This window comes from Triturus cristatus, chromosome 11 (genome assembly GCF_964204655.1).
Source record: "Triturus cristatus chromosome 11, aTriCri1.1, whole genome shotgun sequence".
NCBI classification, from domain to species: Eukaryota; Metazoa; Chordata; class Amphibia; order Caudata; family Salamandridae; genus Triturus; species Triturus cristatus.
Window position 1 is genome coordinate 706,312,096 of NC_140594.1, and position 26,308 is coordinate 706,338,403.

At 46.1% G+C, this 26,308-nt stretch overlaps 1 long non-coding RNA gene across 2 annotated transcripts in view; it reads left to right on the forward strand.

The window, feature by feature from the left end:
- The window catches only part of LOC146785348 (uncharacterized), a 282,652-nt gene that overhangs the window by 150,365 nt on the left and 105,979 nt on the right, over nucleotides 1–26,308 (forward strand). For both annotated transcript variants that reach the window (XR_014970968.1, XR_014970969.1), the window contains one exon: nucleotides 5,586–5,731. This is a non-coding gene — a long non-coding RNA (uncharacterized LOC146785348). The remainder of the gene's footprint in view (nucleotides 1–5,585; nucleotides 5,732–26,308) is intronic.

Consider the following 26,308-nt stretch of genomic DNA (forward strand, 5'->3'; position numbering starts at 1 on the left):
CTACATTTGGCATTTATGGACATCACATCTGCCTTTGACAGGTACATAGGTATCTAACCGTTTTGGTAAGATATGGCTCAGATGTCACTTTTACAGAGAGTTTTGCTATTAGCGGGAGGTCAGACAAGGGTGCATTTTGGTCCCTGTATCATTTTTCTATTTCTGCTATATATTATTCAATTGGAGACCTCCCTGCTCAGAGATGGTCATAATATGCTGAGGGAGATGTCTAGATTCATACTGGCATTACTTTATACAGATGATGCAGTTTTGTTCGCCAGAACAGCACTAGGGCTTACACTTTTATTAGATTTAGAGTTTTATTAACTCTTTGGACCCTTGTACCAACTTTATCAATTCCCACATTATGGTTATGGGACGTAGATCCACCAAGTAAACACAATATCTGGTTGAAGGATCTGAGATCACTAGAGTCCATCAACATAGGACATGGGTATTGCTTTTAAATACTAAATACTACATTCATTTACCAGTTTTCTGCTTTATTTGACGTTGCCCATAGACTGGGGGCTAAATCTAGTGATAAAGATCCATTTAGATGATTGTGTCCCAACCATCTCACATGGTAATGAAGTCTGGGGTTTTGTGGACACTTCTATATTGCAGCCCGTAGAGAACAATTTTACACATTGTCTATTATCTTTACCTCATAGTGCCCTTGCTTACATTACACATGAAGAATTAGGTCTAGGATACATCCCTGATGTACTTGCAAGTCGGTCCTCGCTTTGATGGCTTTCAATTTAGATAAAAAATGAGATAGAGTAGTCTTGAGTGATTGTTCGAGTCTGGATGGGGCCACCAAGATTCCTTGACTTAACTACCTCAAGATCGTTTTTACGGCTTTAGGCCCCGTTGAACATTTTAAAACACCCGCCTGTATCACCAATTTTGACCTTAATTGAATCAAAAAATGTTTACTTATATAAAAGGTCCTTAAGAGAATCAAATGAGTTAGTTAAACTCTAGGTATGTATCCATGTCCTATTGAAACTATCTTTGCCAATCAAACTTTACCTGACTTGTTTCTAACTTGTACCATCATGTTTTATTAACTAGGTTCAGGTTAAATCTGGTGTATTATTTATTGGTTGTGTCAAGAGGGTGGCACAGAATGAAAACCTGAGTCCATGTGGGTGTTATTCCTTTTCAGCGCAGGACATGATGCACTTTGTCATGTTTTGTGGGCACTATGTAGATTTGTGGAAGAAGTTTATTTTAAAATTGTTCAAAGATTAGAACTTTAACCAAGTGAGGCCAGCTTTGATGTATCTACAAATGGCTTCAATGGAAGAGACTATCTTTTATATTGCTAGTTTTTTTAAAGAGTGCTGTCAAAAAAGGGTGTTGATGGATTTTTAACCATGTCACTTCATTGTATGTCTGTGCACTTTTATTGGTTTATTGCAACCAAAATATTTATTAATTATTTATTTATAACATTTATAGAGCAAAAACTGTCATCTTACAGGTATCCTGGCACTGAGAGCCTTCATCGTAACATACTGGCTGTAAAAGTGAGCACAAGAAGACCACATGGTTACTTAGGGAAGATCCAAGTCTTCAAGGCCATCCTAAAGTGCTGTAGATCAGTTAAAGATCTGAGAGTAGCTGGCAACTTATTACTTAATTGGGCTTCATTAACTGTAAAGGCCCGACCGCCGTGTATGGTCTTGCAGAATCTAGTTACACACAAGAGGTTTGCTAAATCTTAAAAGAGGCATCTACCTGTGGTATATCTCTTTAGGCTCTGTTGTAAGGGCACAGGATCCATGCCTTGTAGGGCCTTCAAGATGATACACAAAGACTTAATGGCTATCCTCTGCTTCAGAGGGAGCCAGTGTAGTTCATTCTTTGCATCGAGGGCAGATGCCCTACAGGGTCTGTTTAATGCCACTTTTTCAGTTAAAGCTTGGACTCTATGCAATTTGTTGATAAGATAGTCCAGTTCTCTTCAAGTAGCAGAGCATTACAGCAATCTAACCTGCTCAGAATAACGCTGTGCACTATTAGATATTTAAATTGAGTTGGCAGCAGTGGGAAGAGCCTACTAAGATCACGCAAAAGTGCAAAGCAGGTCCCTGCTACTTTATTAACATGGTTCTCTATAGATAGTTTGGTGTCAATGGTCACCCCAAGGTTGTGGACCATGTCGGGAAGAGACAGATGTTTATAAACCAATGGGAGGTGTGTCAGATGTTGAAGGCAAGGCAAGGGTAGTAATTTTTCAAAAACGTTTATTTATGTTCTTTATTTTCATGTGTAATTCCTTATTACAACAAAGCAGCTCAGCAAACGCGTTTCGTTCCCAAGCTTGGTAACTTCATCAGGGCTTAAGAAACAGTATGAATCATTGCAGTCTTTATACGAAAAATAGAGTTGTTCTTGACCCACAATATCAAAGGAGGAAAATGCCTCACAGTGTCATCATCCAAAGCTTCAAACGAGGAAGAGTGCCTCACAGTGTCTGCACGCCCAGGGGGTACTTTGATACGTTTTGAGCGTATAGTGAACGATCATCATCCCAACATAAATCGGCCAAAGAGATAGCTTTTGTCCAGTTGGGAGTGGCCACAAAACAGAGGGCAGTATCATGGGACTTTATTTGCAGAACAGCAGAATAATTCATTTTTTTGCTCGTTAAATGTAAGGGAATTTGCATTCAACCAGCAGTGGTTCCTGCTTAATGGCGGAGAAGCGCCCCCAAGCTTGCAGCGTAATCAGTTATCAGAAAATGTTATTATTCGTGATTAATTAAAACCATTGCATACAGTTCATTAACAGTAAAATTGAGGAATATTGCACTAATACAAAAGTTACACATTTTAAAATGCATTTGTTTTATAGATAAAAAGACATGAAATAATCTCTAAGGTAGTAGCACCACTGGCGCAGTTTTACTAGTCTGTTAAAAGTCAATTGGATAAGAACTTTCTGTTTAAGGCAGTAAAGTGGTCCAGTGCAGCAATTACAGCACTCTGTTACCCCTGGTTGCGTTAACCAGGTGCATTTGTGATGTGACATTGCGTTATATTACGGAGCTGGTTCTTGTAGTGCCCATAACCATTGTGCGTGGGTAGAGCTTAACTGTTGAGGGTAGATTTTTTCAGCCTCAATGCTGCTAGGTAAAAAAAATGTGTAAGGCGACAGTTTAGCTGTACTAAAGTTGGATTAAAGCACAGCATCACAGCCTGCCTACAGGACCTTACTCCGTGCTGGTTAAACTGTGGTTTTAACAGAGTTGTCCATATGTTTTTTAGCTTCTTGCATATACATATGATATGAATTAGAGTCTCAGTGTCACTGGCACACAGACGGCAAAGCTGGTCTCCCCCTCTTCTTTCCCACGGTGGTAAAAACAGATTGATTGGGCCAACTCCCAAGCGGAGTCTTAGGAATTTTTCCTTGGTCACAAGCTTAGTGCCGACCTTGGGATAGGGTTGGGGTTTAAGAACATCATAATTTTTAAGCACAACCCATCCATGATCACGTTTAGACATCGCTTTCTTGTCCTCTATGGCTGATATGAGTCTTGTTGACTTTGTTACTAGTTTTTTAAAAACCGAGTGGCCCATTGAGGTGTTCCAGGCGTCTATCAGACCTAGAGTGTGTATGGATTCCTGAAGGTACACATTGGCTGGCAGTTTTCCAGTGCAGGACATCTCAAGCCAGAGCTGATTATTCAAGGACCCTGTGTCAGCAACTCTGATTTTGTGACAGCTTTTTACAAAGGCTCCCTTTCTTTCTGTTACCTGGTTCTGGAGGCCACATTACAGCCTTATTTGGGCAGGTGAAACGTATTTGGGGAGCTGGAATATTGCTCAGTAAGATGTTGCTATTATGCTGCCAAGAATTGCTGCGTCTCTTCCAGTCAAAGATTCACTCCCATAAGTGATTGTTGGCTGCAATTTGGCTTTAGAAAGGGATCAAGCGTTAGGTTTGGCAGCAGTTTCTTCAGGGGTTTTAGTGCCAAGTAGGTCATAACTCCCTTCCTTCGTAGGGATTCCAACTGTGGCTTAAAAGAGCTATTTTGATCTAAAAGCACGCCCAGGTATTTATAGTTTGTTACTTGGTCTAAACGTTTGCTGGCCAAATACCGAATTTTACTCCCGTAACTTTCGATTTTTTGAAGTTTATTTTTAAAGCATTCCATTGTGAGAATTTGTAGGTAGCATCTAGAAGGTGCTGGAGTCCTATTGGAGTTCTGCTGATCAGCACTGAGTCGTCAGCATAGAGTAGGTTTGTCAATGTCATGCCACCTAGCTTCGGGCGTGTGAGGAGCAACTGTCCAATTCTGCCGGCAAGTCCGCCAGGAAAAGGATAAATAACAAAGGGGCCAAAACGCATCCTTGCTTTAACCCCTTTGTAGTGGTGATTCTGCTTGAGAGATACTTCCCAGTGCCTAGTTTAATTCTAATCCATGTGTTGGTGTGCAATTGTATAATTTGGTCTAGGAGGGGTGGTGGTATCCCCCATTCATTCAGCTTTTGCCAGAGCCTGGCACGGTCGACATGATCAAAGACTGCTGAATAGTCTATGAAACAGAGGTATAGGGGATATTTACCTTGCTTCGCTGTGTCCATGAGCATACTTAAGGTCATTATGTTAGTTATGGTTCCATGCCCTTGACGGAAACCTGTTTGAGTTGTGGGTATAATGCAGTTTCCGGAGGACCAGCTAACCAAATCTTTTAATACAATCCCCGCGTAGTATTTAGCCTTGGTATCTATGAGGGCTATCAGGCGATAGTTGTTTGGACCAGACCTCGCTCCTTGCTTGTGTATAGGGCTGATGATTGAGCCTCTCCATGACTCTGGGATTGCTGTAGTTCTTGGAGCATGTCCTTTAACTGGGACTAGTACGTTGCTCCAAAAGTCAGGATCCTGTTTGTATAGCAACGGTGGTATGCCGTTTGGGCCTGGTGCTCCTGCCCGTCTGCCTCTGGATATTTGTTTCCTTATTGCTTCCACCAGAGATTCTTTTTGCTCATCTACTACACTTGGAGGGTGGTGTGGACTTGGTCGGAGTGCTGCTACTAGCTGCGTCGGGCTTGCAGCGAGCGCAGCAGTAAACCAACCAATAATAAATACATTATTAAAATTGGTTCACTCTCATTACCATTTCTATGATGTGACTGCTAACGGCGGGGGTGATTCTTACTGATTGACAATAGCAGCCATGACAAGAAAAGTGGGGAGTGTGCATATCAGATTGGTGGCTGTCTTGCTACAGGCAGACCAACATGCGCACTTCTGCCCTCCCAATCCAGTAGCTGTGTAACTGCAGAGTGACTGCAGACACAGGCCCCTAGTCACAAAAGGAGCGCTGGGTTAGCCTGCTCCATCCATTCTTGACACTTCTTTCATGCTAAAAAGAGCATGAGTGCAGTTGCAGGATTCACGCTTGCGTCACCAGACAGTCCCAGTAGCCTCAGAGGTAGAGCATCATTTGGGCTCTTGTGGTGGTCCTCACCTCTGTGGGAGAGTTCAACTATTTTTGACCCTGGAAATCTCTGGATGTGGAGAGAGCCCTGTCCCTCACCTTCCCCCCTTTGCCTCATGCAGGTGGAGTAACCAGACAGCCTGAGGCCACAGGGCTTCACTCCATCTAACATGAATGACCGCCGTCACCTCGCACAGTCAGTGACTCTCCCTGTGATGCCGCTGGGCCCCCGATCGGCAGGACCTTGCTGTGGACCATCAGAGCTGAGGTACGTGGTGATTTAACTGACGTCATTTGCGCTATTTGTACGATGAGCTGTGCAACGTCAGATACAATTTCAAAGCAATAATTATATGATGGACCCAGAGACATTTTAAGGCATGGGCAAAGTGGACACTGGCCCAGGGCCCCAGTCATTCAGGGAGCCCCCAGATAATGCCACCTCCGTTCTGTAGAATCTTGCCCTGATGACCTTGAACAATTATTAAACAGATTGTTTTAAATACTGTTTTCCTTTAATTTACTTTTATTGTGGGTAGTGTGTGAGAGTCTATTACAGACATTTTGAAGAGAAATGTTGCGGTCATGTTTCATGCAACATCTATAAAAAAACGTTCTTTTAGATCAATTAAGAACCAAACATATGAGAAATGGGAGGGAGTCATAGAGAGTGTTAGCAGTAATATCGGTGAGTTGCTGCTGTGTTACAATATTGAAAACAAACATCATTCTCCCTGAATATTAGATATAACTACATTTAGAATTTGGAGGAATGAGTCTGTGCACTGTCAGTGACCTGGACAGAGAGAGCATGAAAGAGCTGAAATTGGATTATACATTCAAAATTGCTCCAAACAGGGGCCCCCAAAATACCTATGGCCCAGGGCCCACAAAATCCTTAAGATGTCCCTGGATGTACTTAAGAACATCGAACATTGCTTGCATGTAAGGTGGGTTCTCAAATTCAAAAACAATATTCACAAGAAATATACATAAAAATGTTCCTGTGTGTAAGTAAGTCTTGCATATGGAGAAAGTAAAGAAACTTTGCATGCAACACAGGCAGGTGATTCATGAAGCTATTTTTTGCACGTGCAATTGTGGTTGTATAAAAACATACAATTGTCTCCCGTGGTGTAGTGCACGGCAGGATTTATGACATCCCTACAAAGTATTTCGGACTGGTAAAAGCTGTGCAGCATCAGCACGATTTTTTTCCTGCATTTGTAAATGCTAACCCGAGAATAGTTCCTGATGTGCCATGGTAAGTGGGTTGGCATGAGTCAGGGAAATTAAATGATGCGAGCGAGTGTCAGGACATTGGTAAGAAAAGTTCATTCAGGATTTCAGTTTTATTGTATGTGCAGTGCTTCTAGTGTTCGCCCAGAGAAGCATGAAAATGTATTGGGAAGGCAGTATTTTCACTCGGTAGATAAGGTTCATGATAGATCGTTGATATATTAAGAACCGAAGCTCCTTGGCATCGGTGTTGGTCCAGTCCAGACCAGAGACTCTGCACCAAGATCTATTAATCCCATTTTAAGGGCATTCACATATGTGAAAAGGAAGTGTTGGGTGGCTTTCAAGGAACATAAAAGGACTCTGAGGGGCATATTCTCAAGGACCTATCGCCGAGTTATCGGCACTTTATCGCAGCCAAATTCGTGATAAATTTATCGCCCCATTCACAAGCCGGTACAAACAGCCGATATCACCAGTTTTCCGGCGATAGCATCCATGTATAGCCCCGGCAACTATCGCTAATGAGATGCAGACTAGGCGTTTCCGAGCAAAAAGCGGCGACAGCAGCACTCCACAACATTCTCAAAGACCAGCCAGATTGGCGATACGATCCCAAAACAGGCAATAAGGCGCGTTAGCAGCAGGATTTTAACACCTGCTCTGACCTGGTGTAAAGTCGGACGACAACCGGCAGCAGCCAAGGGAGCACAGCCCATAGCCAAACATGAAGAACAACAGATGCCCCCGAGCAACTGAACATGCAGCCCGGAGCCCCAATAAGGCAAAAACAACCCCCCTCGACCCCACCCCACCCCGCCTATGGACAAAGAGAATGCACATCAACTCCACAAAACCATGAACCAAACAAATCGCCTGAAGTCGCACAATCACATCACCTAACATACAGTTGTGGCTAGAAAAATGGAAATCATACATTCATATCCGATAATCCAAAGAAAACCTTTATTACAGATCAAACAAAAAACAACAATCTTGAAGAGGCACGGCGGGTCTTTTCTGGGCATTCTTTAAGTCACAGCCTTCAAGACAGAAATACAGATAAGAAGGTGTGTCATGCGCCCATCAAAGTACAGAGAGAGAGAGCGAAAGAGAGAGAGAGAGAGAGAGGAGATAGAGAGAGGGAGAGGGTGATAGAAAGAGAGAGAGAGAGGGAGACAGAAAGAGAGAGAGGGAGACAGAAAGAGAGAGAGGGAGAGAAAGAGAGAGGGAGAGAAAGAGAGAGGGAGAGAAAGAGAGGGAGAGAGAGAGAAATAGAGGGAGAGAGAGAGAAAGAGCGGGAGAGAGAGTGCAGACACTGCAGACCCAGGCCTCACTGCTCACCTGCAGCCACCGGTGTGTCTCCAACCACGTGCCGGTACACACTGCAGTCCCCCAGGTCCCTCATCGGAAACAGTTACCAGTGACGTGAATGGCAGAGTCCATACAGTAGCACAGGCCATCATCGATTGCCCGTCCCTGCGCACATAGGCTGCTGCACCCCAGCCCTTCCCGCCGCCCAGTGGAGATGGCCCGCCCCTGCATAACCAGGCCTCACTGCTCACCTTCCGCCACCGGCGTGTCTCCACGAGGGCCCACCACGTGCCGGTGGGAGCTCCAAGCCGGGGGCCCGGACCATGGCACCCTCCACATCATGCAGTCCCGCAGCGCGGGCCACCAGGTTACACACTTGATTCTGGGTCTTGATTTTGCTATGGCAGAGAACATATCAGTGCACACGACCTCATCGCAGGCTGCACACCCGCTCAGCCCTAGAGGTGCCACTAACTCTGTGAACCGCAAGGCGATGCCACATGGCGGTAGGCCCACACTGCCCGCTGGCTCAGGCCTACAATGCAGTCTTGCAGGGCTCACACTAATGCCACCATTCTGGACCGCCTGGATGGCACATCATCGTAGGCTGCACACCCACTCAGCACTTAAGGTGCCCCTACCTCAGTGCACCGAAAGACACCGTCCCGTGGTGGTGTGCCTGTGCCTGCCGTAGTGTATCCGGTGCCACCAAGTCTGTGCACCACAAGCCATGGACCCTTTATGATTGAGTCCCGTGGTGCGGATGCCATCATGTCACCCCCGGCACTGGGCAATGTGAGGTGGCAGGGCCTTAGGCCCTCATACATAAATGATAACCACACGGAGACACCCAGTTGCAGAGTGGAAATGGCGTCCAGCACGTGTGCCAGGCCCTTTTTATTGGCAGGGCCACATGTCCTGTGACGGCTGTGCTGGATGGGTGTGGTGTGGGTGTAAACCAGCTGTGAGGGAGTGGCTGTGGCATGCTGACAACTAGACCTGTGAGCAGCAGATCCCTACTGGGAAGACCTGGGACATGTAGCATTGTCGTCCCTCCCGTGAGCGTAAGCGGAGTGGGCTGGCCTGTCATATGCCAGTCCATCGTAAGGGTGTGAACATTGATCCCCGGGTTCTGGGAGTGGTTCCGTTCTGGGCTGGACAAGTAAGTGGCTAGTGCATGTGTCTCCGTTCTAGTGTCGGCGCCACCCGGCACGCAATCGGCAATGTGTCACCCAGTGACCCAAGTCCCACAACATGAGCAACATGGACGTAAGGTGAAATCATTGACCCTACATGCATCTACACCTCCACACTTGCAAGATCATAGACATGACACATCAGTGTCAAAATTAATGTTTATTGCACATTCAGTGGTGTGTAGCAGCTGGAGCACTACAAGGCCATGCAAACCCCATTGTTTGCCCATGGAGGGCCAGCCAGAGTCCTTCAGGGAATGACAAGTACATCAGTAGAGGAAGAGTTCACTCCGCAGTCTGATAGCTGTGTCATTGGTGAACAAACAGAATATGGCAGTCCATGTCGAGGTCCAAGGTGAGTGTCGCAGACTGCATCAGGGGACAGTGGAAGGTGATGATGCAGAGGGCAGAACCAAGCAGTAACAGGCCATATGGCGGAGATTAATGCTACCGCTTACTTCTGACCACGAGGGCAGATTCATCTGCATCTTCGTCCTCTGCTGTTTCAGGTGCTTCACATGTGGGTGGTGGTGTTCTGTCTCCATCACTGTGTGGCAGTGACACCTCAGGGACTGGAGGTGGAATGTCCACCGCACTGTGTAGCACTAACACATCAGGGGCCGGAGATGTGGATGGAGTGGTAGTAGCAGCATGCATCAGCGCCAGGCCTTGTGGCAGCAATGCCATGAGGAGGGTCTTTATGGCATTAAGGGACCCAGCTACCTCTCGCTGGTGTGCAGCCGTGGCAGCCGCTCCTTCCGCACATATCCACTCCATGTTCTCCATGAGCCTCCGCATGAGTCCCAACTCCAGGGCGAGCTCGCTGGAGCCACTCTGACTAGACAGTCATTCTTGTCTCTGAGTCAGGACTCTAGCAATGTCAGCCATCATTCGTTGGAGGGCATGGAGCATAGTGTGGTTGTCCATTAGGGACTGTGAGTGGTCCTTGATGGGACTTAGACACTCACGTATGGCGTCTAGTTTGTCTGCCATGCAGTCGAACCCCACCTGCACCTGTTCAGCCAGCTTCTCCTGGCACCCCAACACACGGCGTTGGAAGACAATGTGTTTGTCGTGGGGGTCCTGGAAGGCAGCTTTGGTGGTGGGTGCTGCCTGCTGTGTGTTCTGTGCAGGGGGTGGGTTCTCCTCGTAGCAGCTGGGCTGCCCTGCTCCTGGAAGTGGGCTGTGGAGGCTCTCCATGAGCTGTTGGAGGGCGTCGGAGTCGAAGGTGTGGTAGTCCTCTTCATCATCAGAGAAGAGAGGTTGGGACTGTTCTGCAGAAGGTGTTGAATTTCCCTCTGCAATGTGAAGGGGAGATGCAGTTTAACATTGTGTTGACGCATTGTACATGTTTACATTCAGACTGAATGACAGTTTACATTGTGACTGTTTGTGGGGAGCTGCCTATATGATGAGGGACAGTGGACATTTCGACAACATCACGGATGTGAGTTTGTACTTGTACATTGTCAACTCACATTTCCCTCCGATGCCATATGTGATTGGCCAGTTTCTGCACACAAGCGGCATCAGTTGTGTCCTCTGTTCTGTTGTGGACGTGTTGCGGATTGTGCAACATCGTTGTCAATGTTGATGTGCTCTGCATGTGATGTGTGTGTGCCGCATTTTGAGGGAGTCGCCCCTGCAGTTCTGATTTGGCTGCCCCTTATCCCTTACATGCGGTGTGCCTCTGACTTCTGTGCTTATACAGTGCTGTGTTGTTGCATACTTGGGTGCATTGGTCTCTTGGTGGGAGTTGGGGGTCTGGGGCATGGTTTGTCCACAGATGTGCTATGCTTACTTGTGCATGTGTGCCATTGTGCCCATCTCCCCCCGTCCCCCAGTCCCTGTTCAGTATTCACCCTGTTGCTGTTGTGTCCGGTCATGTTGAGCAGTGTTTGTGCCCCCAGCTCCTGCCACCATCTCCCCACTGATGACTGTGGACACGATTTCCTCCATCTCGTCCAGCTCCCCCTGTGGTGCTGGGCTCCCACCTCCAGTCGGCATTGCTGCCTTCCGGTTGTTTGCGAGTTTCTGCTTGGTTTTGCGCGTGATATCAGTCCAGCGCCTCTTGATCTCTTCCATTGTCCTCTTCAGCACTCTGACTGCATTCACCTTGTCCACGATGGTTTGCCATATTCCATTTTTAGTTGCCAGTGACACAGTGGAGGTGACGAACAGTAGTAGATGGTGTTCTATCACCTCCATTATCAGGATCCTGTTTTCCTGTGGACTGAACCGCTTATTCCTACTCTTCTTGTCCTTGCCCCTCCCTGACCCTGGTTGTCCTCTGCACTTGCTCCGGCTGACTCCATTGTGCTTCGCTGTTGTTTGGCTTTTGTATGTGTTTTTTTTCTCCAACTTTTTTAGTGCATTTTCCCGCATGTCGCTTGGGGATTGCAGGTCTGTGGCTGGTTTTCGCATATTTTTGTTTCGTGATTTGCGTCATCGGCGCTTTTTTTGTGTTCGTGTTTCTCATTTCTGCGGCGTCACATTGATTTTAACGCGTTCATTTGATGCGTTGTGGTGGGTCTATTGCATGGTGCCCTCGTGTTGAGAATACCACGTTAACACAGTGTTATTTTCCCGCGATAGACTGCGATGTGAAGAGTTGCTTTAAACTACTTTTGCAGTAGTTATCACACGTTCTTGAGAATATCCCCCATAATTTTTAGAGTTTATAACGCGTTATGATGTAAGAATGCACTATGTGTGCTAGAAGTCACACTAAGACAGCCTTTTGTTGAATGTAGTGAATGAATAATTGCAAAGTCAACGTTTCAAAGGACGAAGAAGAGAAGCTGAAAGATCGCTCATGAAGCAACTGTTTCCATCTGTGTCTGCGTGCCTTATTGACGGACCAATCATCTTGATGAGGCTTTATTCTTTATTTGTGTTAATGTTATAATGTTTAGTTTCTGAATTTCGATGTGTGCCTCATCCAATTACATTGTTGCCGAAGTATAGAGAAAAAATATACAGTAGTGTGCTGACTGAAATGATGGCTCAGTGAGCTAATGGTTGGACGTCAGGAAGAACGTTTCAACGGTTATGATGTCATAGCTGTCCTGGTGTATTTCTGTAATACTTACAGTTGCATGGGATTTGTATTCTGCCTTACAATAGGACCATGGACGCTCTCGGAATACAAAGGCGTTTTTATTAAAAGACCCCCAGAGGCTCCATAATAGACAAAGTAGTTTCAGCCCGTGTCGCACGTTACAGGCTTACATTCTTCTGTGCCCTAATGATGTCCTTGAATACAATTGCTTTATTGACCTTCTTGCTTTCTCAAATTTGCTTGAAAGTGCACCATTTGCCCACTCTTTTTTCAAAATTTTCCCCGGGGGAGAACCCTTCCTGAGGCCCGCTTATGCCCCCTTATGGGTCACTCATGCCAAACTTTTATGCCTCATCACTTCAAATGTCACCAGCCACCACTGGATTCAACCAGTTTACAACGCTCGTTACGCATTACATAATGCATCAATGACATTCTACTGGCTATTATTGATGGACAGAATCAACTGTGTGTCATCAACATGGAGTTTTGGGGGGTGGGCAGAATGCTGTCAGGGATGTGTTTCGGGCCGGCTCTAGAGCAGTGCGGTCAGTGCCACCGCACCGGGCGCTGACTTGGGGTGGGGAGTGCCATGTTTATCGTTTTAAAAGCACCATATGCCATGTTCCTTGTGCAAGAAATTTTCAAGCATCAATAAAAATGTCACGATAACTCTGGTGTTTAATGTCCTTCCTGGAGAGAGACCGGAGCTTTGTCTGGTGGTGGAAGTTTTGACTCATCATAGCACAGAAGGTTAATATGCCTGCTCCAAAGAACGTGTACCATTCAGATCACAAAGTGTATACACTATAAATAGCTCAATTGGTTATGCTTTTGTCAGAGTGATTCTTTTGCTACTTGCACTTTGAAAGTTACAATCCTAATATAGAGCAGTGAGCTATTAACTGTCCTCAAAGAGCTGCTTACAAACTGCAAGGAATATATTACAGTTACATGTTTTTTTTGACTAGTCTTTCCTTATCCTAATATTGCAGAAAGGGTTCATTTGGTTAGAAATCAATTCTTATTATTAAAGAAAAGCCCTAACAATGGTGTTACATTTTAAATTCGGAATTTGTGCTTTTCCATACCAAGGGCTCTTAAACTATACTGCCTGCCAGTATGGATTACATGTGACTCCTACACATTGTAGCCCTCTCTCTTACGTAACATTTCCTATACACTGATTTACACATGTATGATTGTCACCGTGCAAGATATGTGTGATGTAAAGTGGTCTTATACCTTAAACTGGTATGAGTGGTGCTATGGGGGGGGGGGTGACAACAAACATTGTCACATAGGGGGCCACCAGTACTAAAGCCGGTCCTGGACGTGTTATGGAAATTTTCGTCCACCCTGTTATCAGGTTTTGATGAGGAAGCTGCTGTTTCATTGGGTTTATGTATGTTGTAAGATATTGATGTTGTTGCTTTGTAAACTGTCGCGTGGCAGTTTTGGTACGCAATTTAAATTGAGGCATAGAAATGTTGGTCATGTTAAGACCCAGTTGAACCTTGGAGGGGAGAAAGAAGAGTTTATGAATGTGCTGTCTAAACAAGCTTTGGATGCGGGGGTTGGACTTTGCCTGGGGTTTTTGTGCCAAGGTTGGGTTAAGGGGAGGGGTTTTTTGGATAGTTATAAACATGCATAGTGAGGCCAAAGTATTTTTAGTATGTAAGGCTGAGACCCCAGGTTTGTTTTATTGAGTTGTACACCTGTTTCATTAAAGCAGCTTTTTCAACACTATTCTAAGTAGTCAGTTGTTTTTGGATAAACCATCCTACCTGATTGATACCTAGTTTGATATTATGGCCTTTTACAAGAGTAATGAGTGACCGTGTTAAAGGTGGCCGACAGATCGAGCAGTATAAGAACTGTAGATTGGCTGCTGTCCACCCTCAGCCGGAGTTCATCCATGGCAAGAAGTAGGGTTGTCTCAGTCCCATGCCCTGACCTGAAGCCAAAGTGTTCTTCCCCTAAAAGAGACTGGTTTTCCAAATTGTGGGACAACTTCCTACTAACAAAGCTCTCAAGTATTTTTACTGAGAAAGCAAGGAGTGAAATCGGCCTGCAATTACTGAGAACCAATGAATCTGCCATAGGTTTTTTCAGCAGATGGTTGACTATGGCCCTTTCCCAGCTCAATGGGACAGTACCCAAATCCAATGATTGGTTACAGATCCGCAGTGTTGAAGGGATCTGCTCCTCTGCCAACTCTTTCCATACTCTGTGTGGTAGAGGGTCAAGAGGAGAGCCTGATGAGGTGAATAGTGCAATGGCTTAAAAAGCCTCCCGGAAATTAGGTAAAGAGTGTTGAACTTGTGACAGCAAATAGCTACAGGATTGGACTTATCGTGTTATTCAATAACACTTGGCGCTGTGACTTCGGTATTAGAGGAAACTGATGGGTCTGATTCTAAACTTCCATCTAGATATGGTTCCACATGACACATCCCTATCAGTTCAAGAGGGGCTCCAATATCCTTCAAAATCTCACTGATCTTCTTGTCAAAGAAGGCAGAAAGAGTATCGCAAAGATCTTACGAAGGAGTCATTTCACATTTTTGAGACTCAAGGTTAGACAGATCAGGCAAAATGTCAAAGACCTTCTTTGCGCTGTTAGGGGTGGTCATATTAGTGGTGGCATGGTATTCAGCCTTTGCTTTACCTACTTCCCTTTTATATTTTTATCCTCTTCTGAATACAACCTTGGTCGTTGCCTTTCAAGTCTTTTACAGACTTGTTTTAACTCTTTTAAGGATGTGCTATATCATGGGGCAGATGGTCAGTGATGCGGTTTTAGGTAAATGAGGGGTATTTCAGCATCAAGAGTTGCTAAAATACCCTCTTCGAGGGCAGAGCAATTTTCCTCTACTGAACTCTTAGAGTTAAAGATATTAGAAAGATTAAAAACTTATCTGTGTGTTTGACTAGTAAGTTTATACCAGGCCCTGCTTTTCGTTGTTATGGCTGAGCCCGACTTTGGAATATGAGGTTCCTTTAGGTTAAGGAGTGCATGGTTAGTCCAGCACAGAGGAGAGACATCTTTTACTAGGATTAGCCTGTCTGGAGAACAGATAAGGTCAAGGGCTTGACACCCCGGTGGGTAGGGTCTTACACTAGCTGCTGTAGTCCCTACATTTTGCTGGCACCATGCTGTTCTGTAAAAGGAAGTGATAGGATCTCCTTCGCCCACATATTAAAATCTCCTGGTAGGAAGAAGCTAGAATAGGCAAGAGCCATATTGGAGATAACCTCAATCAGAGATTTAAGGTGAGGTTTCAGAGGGCCTGGGTGTCTATAGCAAAGAACACGTGAGAACATGGAGCTCCTTTCCGACCTCAAAGTAAACTCCAATAATTCAGGGCGTGATGTGTTTTTTAAGAGTGATCACAGAGAAGTTCTATTTGTCCGTGTAAATTATGCCCACTCTACCCCTAATACTTTTTATGCATGCTTTGTGCAGAACTTTGTAACACCGGGGCAGTGGTGGTGGCAAGGAAAGAGGGGGGTGGGGTGGGGGGGGTTTGAATAAAACAAATTAAAAAGAAACACTTACCTCTTCACGCCGCCATCTCTCCCCTGTTGTTGCTTCTTTTTCTGATGAGCCCAGGAAGCACACAGGCTCCCCTAAACCAATCATGAAGCTGCTGTCACCATGACAGCAGCGTCGTGATTGGTCTGAGCACCATGGTTCGGCACTCAGGTGGGGATTAGGAGCCTGTGCATGTTCTCCACCCAGGCTGTGCATTACAGCCCGGTGGAGAACAAGCTAAGTGCGCATGACTGTTTGGCCTACCCACGACGGCAGGCCAAACCCTCATACGCACTTAAAAGCATGAACCACGCCTCCCCCTGTGACAACAGCCCTGCCCCGCCCTAACCCAGCCCTGTAACTATGAAAAATAAGGTAATAGTAATGATGTTATTATCATTTTTTTTTCCACTGATCTCAGTGGGGCAATGCTCCTCAGCCTCAGCGGAGGAGCCACCCCTGCCCAGGGGGCAGGTCATACCTAGGTTAATGGTAGTCAGAAGTGGTTCACTGTTTAAGTGATTAAAAAGTACATCCAGATTCTCTGTATCAATTACCAAATTCATTTGTCTGGAGAGCGTCACTAGGGACCTGACATTTAATAGGCCACTACTCTGAGTGAGGATCTCTAATGGTGTCAGTATAGGGAGAAGGCCTGAATCCTGCCTCACTAAGGGTTTTTATGGGGGAAGTGCTAATCTCAGGCTCATTGGGGACAGGTGTGGACAAAGGGTTCTCAATCTTACAAATCTGCAGCAACTGGTCTCTTGAATTGCAGTTCCTAGGGCCAGAATTAACAGCGGGGGCCCTAAGGAACTTGTGACTACAACCGCAGCAAAACTTGCGCTGTGCCTGGTCCGTGCATGGACAGGCGCAGACAGGCTTGCCCGAGGGACGTCTTTGACGTGGCGCACCCGCAGTTCGCTGCCTCTGCGTGGTCACACCAGCGTTTGTCTGGAATAGTTTTCCAAGAAGAAAGACTAGACTGGCACCCAAGATGGTGACCGGCGTCGACTTGCTTTGACAGGCGAGGAAGGTAACTAAAGTGAAAAAACGGTACAATACTTTAAAAATGCAAAAAAGATTTTTTTTAAAGAATTCAGACCCATTTCAAATGCCCCCAATCAATTGTGAAAATGCATTATTTAGATAGCCGTAATGCCATAATGAATGCTATTAATAAATAACGAGAGTTTATGATTATAAATAGGAATTCCAATATTATATTATTAATGTTTTAGCTTTTTTTATTTTGTTCTGCATCTAAAAATAAATATATAAAATTAATTTCTAATCATATTAATATTTAATATATGAATTATTATTATTTTTTATGTGTGATTGACTTGTTACTCTTCCACAAACTTTAAAGGTAGTAACTTTAAGCTCTTAAATTAAGCTTCACCCCATGAATTCAGGGGGTGGAAACATGAATATCCACACTTAGTAGTATATGTACACTTGTAAATAGTGAAAAGCCTAAAGTAGTACATTTACTACAATGTGTAATAGTAAATTACCACGTGGTACATTTAGTCACATGTAAATGTTTCTTTGTGAATAGGCTCCGGCATCTGCAGACACCTCATCACAATTCAGGAGTAAGAGGAGAAAAATACAAAATGTACTGCAGCACTCAGATTGCTAGCCAGTTTATTCAATGGATGCAGAATGTAAAGAGAACCTGTTGGACTTGACTCTCTCAGCAAGGTCACCTCCAAACATTTTGCCTTCACCCCTCCTGTTTTCTGAATTTTGTTTTTGTTGGTATTAGGACTCTGTGCACTTCACCACTTCTAACCAGTGCTAAAGTGCTAGTGTTCACTTCTTAGAACATGGTATTTGGCCTAACTGGGAGAGACCCCACAGTCAGGGTGGATATATTCACACATAAAAAGATGGGACAGGCCTATCTTTTTATGTGCGGCGTTCTCTGTCCCAACTGCAGAGTCTCTGCACTCATAAACTTGCTATTAAAATGCAGTTTTGCGAATTCTGAAAAAGGGTAAAATTACATAAACGTGTACGATTACCTCTGAATCAGACCCATGATGTTCAGACTCAAATGAATTGTAATTTAAAATCCTTTTTAATGGTAAATTCAGATGATTTTAAGTCTTAATTCGGAAAATGCCACTTTTGCAAAGTTGCCATTTTCTTGTCCAAACCATTTGTGCCTTCTGCCAGTATCCTGGGTCACAGGACTGTGAACAGCTCTGCTGTTGGGGGTTGTGTATTTCTGCCAGACTGTAAAACAAAGAAGACTGAGTATAGGCAGGATGGGGGCAGAGCTGTTCCCTTGCCCACTTACATTTCAAAGGGCTTGCCTTCAACACACAGAAATGAAACTAACACTAATCTTTTGTCACCCCAGACTTCCTGGAGCCTTCAGTACAAGATGTGTTAGTAGTAAAGGGAATATACCCACTTCAAAGGCTGACATTAGGTATACATTTTAGATCTTCAGAGAAAATATTCACTACACTCCTGGACCTGCGGACATTACAAGAGCAAAAACTACCTTGTTTCCAGAGGACTGCCCTCCTGCTTGAGATCTGCCTTGTTCCCTAGAGGACTTCGTTGCTGCTTGAGGCCTGCCTTGTCCCAAAGAGAACTGTCCTGCTGCTTGAGATTAAAGACTGGACCTTTCATCCCATGCTACCTGAGTGACTCCAAGAGTCAGTTGGCCTGTTCTGAGCTACAGGGTCACAACAAGCTCCAGAGGCCTCCCTGCAACTGCCCAACTGACCAGCTGAAACTGGACCTGCCTAAGCCTTGCTGGCATCTGCCAGAGTGAGTACTCGATCCCTAAGAGGTGTCTCCCCAGGTGCTGGACCATAGGCTGGCAACTGAAAGCACTCCTCTTCAAGAAAAGGAGAAATCCTGACATTTTGGGCTCTTCGCGACCGCGAACCAGTCTGTTCATGCCAAGACTGTGCCATCCACAACAACAGCCAATGTAGAGCTCTGGTGAACCTGACTCTTCGCACTACAAAGACCGCCAAAGATGACCACCAACGCAAGATCTCCACTTTGCGCTACAGCAACAATAGCCCACGGTGACCGCCAGCTCGAAGTTCCAGTAGTAACCATCCATAATCCAGACAGATCTTCACACTGTAGTGACTACCATCCTCGACACTCTTCCTGCTCCTTGTGGCTTCCTCCACAATAAACGGGACTCTGAGAAGGTAACATTTTCAGCAGGAGTAAGCTGGTCCCTGTATCCAGCCCGTGTTGCACCCGAATCAGTCTGAACTTGTGACTTTACCACAGTCTCGCACAAACAGATGACTGTGAGTGGCGCTCGCTTTGTGCTTTTAGGCAGTATATTTACCTACAACTTTGAAATTCAATATCTCAGGTTCTACTGATTTGTGTTTTGTCATTTTGGTATCATTTTATTTATTCTAATTTACTCTATTTACTAAACAGGTTTGAGATTTTTCTTGTGTTGTGTTTTCACTTCATTATTGTTTGTGTATACCAAATATATACTTTACACATTGCCTCTAAGTTAAGCCTGACTGTTTTTGTGTCAATCTACCAGAGGGTTAAATACAGGTTAATTTACCTACTTTTGTTGTTAACCCTGAGAAGGATTGTGGTTGTCTCCTAATTGTGGATTTGACCCCTCTCAACCAATAACTTGATTTGTTACAGACCTGAATTTTGTTTCATAACCATGCCATTTCTGGCTTGAGCTACTTGTCTTTGTTGTGGGTGAAGAGGTTTGTTGAAAAAAAACGGAATGTCTTGCCCTTTCTAATCTACCCCTGCATGAAAACTGATAGAGACACAAAGCCTTTGTAATGCAATCAATCAATCAATCAGTCATTTGTAAAGCGTACTACATACCCGCAAGGGTCTCAAGGCGCTGGGGGGGGGGGCTGCTACTGATCGAACAGCCAGGTCTTGAGTGTCCTCCTGAAGGTCAGCAGGTCTTGGGTCTGTCGTAGGCTCAGTGGGAGGGTGTTCCATGTCTTGGCAGCGAGGTGGGAGAAGGATCTCCTGCCGGTGATTGTTCTTCAGATGCACGGGGCGGTGGCTAGTGAGAGGTCAACGGAGCGTAGCTGGCGGTTGGGGATGTAGGAGAGTCGTCTGTTGAGGTAGGCTGGGCCGATCTTGTGGAGTGCCTTGTGTGCGTGGATGAGGAGCTTGAAGGATATCCTCTTGTTGACGGGGAGCCAGTGCAGGTTTCTCAGGTGGGGGGTGATGTGGCCGTGGCGTGGTATGTCGAGGATCAGTCATGCCGAGGTGTTTTGGATGCGTTGTAGTCGTTTGATGAGCTTGGTCGGGGCTCCGTAGTCGAGTCTGCTGCTGACGAGGGCCTGGGTGACTGTCTTTCTTGTATCTGTCGGGATCAATCTGTAGATCTTGCGGAGCATGCGGAGGGTGTTGAAGCAGGAGGAGGAGACGGCGTTATCTTGCTTGGTCATTGAGAGCGTTGAGTCGAGGTTGATTCCCAGGTTGCGTGCGTGGTCGGTGGGTGTCGGGGCTGCCCCCAGTGCAGTCGGCCACCAGGAGTCATCCCAGGCTGAAGGGTTGGAGCCGAGGATGAGGACCTCCGTCTTGTCCGAGTTCAGCTTCAGACGGCTGATCTTCATCCAGTCGGCGACGGCCTTCATTCCTTCGTGGAGGTTGGCTTTGGCGGTGATGGGGTCCTTGGTGAGGGAGAGGATCAGTTGAGTGTCGTTGGCATAGGAGAGTATGTTGAGGTCGTGCTGTCGGGCGACGTGTGCGAGTGGGGCCATGTAAATGTTGAACAGTGTCGGGCTGAGGGAGGATCCCTGGGGTACGCTGCAGTTGATCTTGGAGGCTTTGGATCGGAATGGGGGGAGGCGGACGCTCTGGGTTCTGCCGGAGAGGAAGGAGGTGGTCCATTTCAGAGCCTTGTCTCGGATCCCTGCGGCGTGGAGGCGTGCGTGTAGTGTGCAGTGGCATACGGTGTCGAAGGCGGCGGAGAGGTCTAGGAGGATGAGTGCTGCGGTCTCACCGTTGTCCAGCAGGGTCCTGATGTCGTCGGTGGTGGCAATGAGGGCTGTTTCGGTGCTGTGGTTGCTGCGGAAACCTGACTGGGAAGGGTCCAGGATTCTGTTTTCTTCGAGGTATCGGGTTAGCTGTCTGTTGACGATCTTCTCAATGATCTTGGCCAGCAACAAGAGCAGAGAGATGGGCCGAAAGTCCTTGAGGTCTCTTGGGTCTGCTTTGGGTTTTTTGAGTAGGGCGTTGATCTCGGCGTGTTTCCAGCTCTCTGAGGATGTCGCGGTCTCGAGGGAGAGGTTGATAACGTTGCGCAGGTAGGGTGCGATGGAGCTGCTTGCTTTGTTGAAGGCGTGGTGCGGGAATGGGTCTGACGGAGAGCCGGAGTGGATTGTGCTCATGGTCTTGATGGTGTCATCGATGTTCACGCTGGCCCAGGCTAGCAGGGGGTCGTGGTCGATAATATGCAGATAGTCTGTTGTGTTGCTGTCTGTTGGGGCTGTCTGCGTGTTGAAGCTGTCGTGGATGTCTGCCATCTTGCGGTGGGAGAAAGTGGCGAGGGAGTCGCGCAGGGCTTGCGACGGCGGGATGTCGTTGGTGTTGGAGCTGGGGTTGGAGAGTTCCTTCACGATGGTGAAGAGCTCCTTGCTATCTTGTGCGTTGTTGTCGAGGCGGTCTTTGAAGGAGGTCTGCTTGGCAGCCCTGATGAGGTCGTGGTGGTTGCGGATGGCGTCCTTGTGTGCTGCGTGGCTGTCGGGAGTCTGTTCACTGTGCCATTTCTTCTCTAGTTTCCGGCAAGCTTGCTTGGAGGCTAGGAGTTCTGGGGTGAACCAGCTGGCCCTCTTGCTGGTGTCTCTGTGGGGGGGTTTCTTCAGCGGGGCGAGGGTGTTGGCGCAGTCCTCGATCCAGCATCTGAGGCTGTGGGCAGCGTCGTCGGTGTTGGAGGGTACGGTGGGTGGGCTGAGAGCGAGGTTTGCATGTAGTCGATCTTCGGTGATTTTGCTCCAGCAGCGGTGGGGTATCTGTTGGGTGCGGTGGTATGTGGTGGGTTTCTGGAAGGTGAAGTGGATGCAGCGGTGGTCGGTCCAGAGGAGTTCGGTGGTGTGGTTGAAGGAGACGTGCGGGCTTGAGGAGAAGACAGGGTCAAGCGTATGGCCGGCGGAGTGGGTGGGCGTTGTGACGAGCTGCCTCAGTCCGAGGTTGGCGAGGTTATCGATCAGGGTTGTGAGGGTGCTGTCGTTGTTGTTCTCAAGGTGAAAGTTCAGGTCTCTGAGGAGGATGTAGTCGGTGGAGGTCAGCGCGTGCGTGCTGATGAAGTCGGCGATGGAGTCGCTGAACTGGGGGCGGAGTCCGGGGGTCGGTAGATGAGGGTGCCTCTGAGGGTGGAATTGGGGTCTGTGTGGATCTGGAAATGCATGTTTTCGGCGGTGCTGAGAGTGTCGTCGGTGCTAGTCGAGACCCTGATGCTGTTCTTATGGATGATGGCGATTCCTCCTCCGATTCCGTTGGTGTGGTCTCTGCGGGTGATCTTGTAGCCTTCTGGGATGGCTATGGCGATGTCGGGTGCGGAGGAGTCGTTCATCCATGTCTCTGTCAGGAAGGCGCCAGGGGATGTTGTGTCGAGCAGGTCCCAGAGCTCGACGGCGTGTTTGCGTGCGGAGAGGGTGTTCAGTAGTATGCATCGGAGGTGGTTGAGGTCTTTCTTGGCGGGTGGTTCATCGGCTCTGAGGCTGGTGTAGCTGCAGTTCCGGCAGGTGAAGGGACCGTGTGTGCGTTTTGGGGTGGCCTTGAAGCAGGTGTGGGTCCGTCCGGAGTTGAGAGCTGGCATCAAAGTGGCGGCATTCATTGTGGCGGGTGTGGGGACATGGGGTTCTGGCGCTGGGCGCGGTCGAGGCGTGGACGGGCGCAGACGGGCTTGCCTTCGGCGCGCCCGATGCGTGCGTCCGCTGTGCAGCCGCGCAGCCGCCGGCATATATGGGGAGGTGGGAGTTAGGAGCAGCTGGGAGGCAGGAAGCGGGGGCAGCGAATGGGCAGTCAATAGGATGCAACTGGCGAGGGCAGAGGTCCAAAGTCTAAAACAGGTAATTTAAAAAAGAAGCATTGACAAACAAATTTGGTTTCTCTTTACCAATTCTTATTAGTTGCCCATATCTGTTTTGCCTGTGCAGAAAAAGCATTGGTAAAGCTAAAAGCAGCAGTCATCTATTTTAGGTTGTTATTTCCTATAATTACGAGATGGACACCAAGATACATCCAGGCACAATGTGCTGGCCACTTTATAAGTATTGAAAATAAAGTTTCAATATTGCCACTGCTGCCTCTATTGGATTTTGCCAATGCATGTAAAATGGTATTGCAAGCACTGGCAAAGCCAATAGTTGGAGATAGCCAGCTTGGAATCCTATTTTCTGCACTTCCAAGATGGTCGCCAAATTGTATATTATACCCACCGTGATGACCATCTTGGAAGTGTGGAAGGGTAGCATTCCACAATGGATGGCCACCAACATGGCTTTGCCAATGCTGGTGCAATTCTGCAAGCACTGTCAAAGCCGACAAATGGCAGTGGTGGGTAGCAGGTAGCAGGCAGTGAGTGGAGGTTAGGGACAGAGAGGTGGGAGAAAGAGAGACTCTGGTCTGCAGATGTGGTCTCTGTGGCAGTGGAAGTCAAGAGAAGTATGAAGACAGTGGATGCCAAAGATGACTGGTGAGACGGGATGGGAATAGAGATACAGGGGAGAAAAGAAAACACAGAATAAGAGAAAGCACAACAGAGTGATAGAGAGAGAGAGAGAGACAGAGAGAGAGAGAGAGAGAGAGAGAGAGAAAGAGAGAGAGAGAGAGAGAGAGATAGAGAAAGAGAGAAAGAGAAAGGGGAAGAGGAAGGAGCAGAACATGCACTTCCATTGAATGCTAACTCGCAAAGGGCACATTAACAAGCAAAAATAAAAATATTTGCCTGACATCTGCAGTGTGTTACATCTGTGATGAGAACTGTACCAGTATCAAGGACTGTGACAAGATCTTACCAGAAGGTATATACACATCCAAGAGAAATATGAACCATCTAGCTGCATGTTATACGACGCCGCACTCAGTGTGTGATTAAGCAATCTTGTCCCCTAAAGCACCATGGGGTCTCTAAGCTTGAAGTCACCGAGACAGCGTTACATGGACTGCATGGAGCTCCAAGCTTGAATGGCAGCAGCAGGACCTGAGGATTCCACGCTTGGCATCTTTGTGTGCAAAACATTTCGAGCTGTTGAGAGTATTCTTTTACTGTGTCAATAACTGGATGATGAGATGGTCTCTCTTGACCCTCTTTTTTTTCTTGCAGTAGAAACAGTCACTCCTCCAAATAGCCATGGCACCACCCTGCACAGCATAGTGCATTTGAAAGGTATCAAATATCTCTTTCAGAGGGTCTCACATTAGAGGACCTATATGTTTCAGGAGTTAATTTCAGGAAAGAGGCATGGCTAACCCTTGTAATCAACCCTTCAAGATGGTGGGCTTTCCATGGAATGGTATCTGAGGTGCAATGAAGTTGCGTCTCCTGGTTAGGAGCCGTCCCCCTGAGCACAACACAAGAAACCCGTGGAGCGGGTGTTAAATAATGAATCACGCAGACTTCAATTTAGTTCATTCTTCCTTTCGATGAAGCAATGTGTATTTTATTCTCATCATATTGATATTTCATTCATATCGAACACTCATCCGTAGATATCCTTCTCAAGTAAATTCACTTAAAATCCATCCCGATGCATTTCGGGCAGATAGATGCCCTTCATCAGGGGACAAGATCTATAACAAATAGTGAACAATGATAATGAGGAAACCAACAAACAAGTGTGTCAGTATTGCAAGAACAGTTCCATAAACCTCTGTGTTGCATGCCTAAATAACGTGTGCCATGCTGTAGACTAACAAAACGTGAGGGCAAAAAATACATAGGAAAAATTTGATGAAAAAGAGATCAAACGTGATTCAGTTTCAGTGGGATACTACAGACAAAGAGTGTGTACAGTTAAATCTGCTCTTAAACCACTCGAAGCATGCTTGGTAGTTAAACGTGTAAGTAGCACAAGTGAAATTGACACACACTCAGGATCCATATTGGGTGTGAGTGCAGTTAAGAAATGGCAAAATAGATAGATATATCAACAAAAATGAGTACATGCCATAATGTGAACCAAAAATAAACCAAAAATAAACGAGCAGAAATAATCCTGCCAAGTTGACGTGAAGCGAAAACCCATGATAATGTTCACAATAAGTAACGTGTGTGGTAATGAATAATGATTCAAGTGCTGAGGCACAACATGCCGTGATATACAAAGGTGCGTGTGAATGGATAAAACCATTTAATTGTGTGTGCAAACGCATCATACTCACTACATGAGTTTGGGTGCTTTCAGCGTTTGAGCCTAACGGAATAAATTGCACAAATAATGCTCAGTCCAATCATCCACATTAATCTGAACATGGTATCCACGGTCAAAATGGCCTCCACAATTTCAAACAAGACAGCAAGTCACCCAGTACTCACAGTATGGTGTAAATCACAAGCCATAGTATTATCCAAACGTGTCAGCCGGGCCAAACGCTCCGGATACGGCTGTTAAGCTCTCAATAGAAAACGAACTGATATGCGGTCACACAGGACCAATCGCCATCTTAAAATGATAAACCTTGGAGCGTTCTGCTGAAAAGCTGAAAAGTGTTCAGCCGGGTATATGGCCCAAAAAATGAGCTTTAATTGAAAGTCCCAATGTATTTATCTCAAATAAAACAAGTTTTCAATGGGCTCATGAAAACGGACGCCATGTTGGAGTGGTGAAACAATGTCAAACTCTGTCTAAGAAACATTACAACCATGTCTATGCTTACAATATAACTAAAAAATGAGTAGAGAACAAGTGCAAATTACTGGTAATAAATATATATCATTAACTCTGTGCATACCACAAAGCTGTTTTCAAATCATCAGTGAGCGAAACATATCAGGGTCAAGATGTAAAAATTGCAATTGTACAAGGTAACAGAAAAGAGTTTGAAAAATACTGAACAGTCAGAAGAACATCAGTGTATAAAAGATAAAAAAGTTACAAATCATAAGGTTAAGATTAGGTTACCCAAAGTACACCTGATCATGAACAAATTAACTAGAAAAAAGGGAAACAAAAAAGTTGTGTGAATGTCCAAAAGAACAGCAACAGATATAAAGCAAAACCAGAGATTATAAATAACATAAGAATTCCATTCTATCATTGAGTCAGTTGGGCTTCAATGAGTTAAGCAATCTAATCCAATGGTTTTCCCTCTGGAGCAGTCGATTGTTATTGTCTACTCCTTTTCATTTCTCAACCACTTCCAAGACCAAATATTTAACAATGTGATCAAAGGTTCATGGATGACGCACCCCATGGGAGGGACCAGAATCAATCTCAGGTTGACTGCTACTTGTGACACGTCTAATGTGATCTACCTTCTAAACTGCCCTTGCGGCCTAGT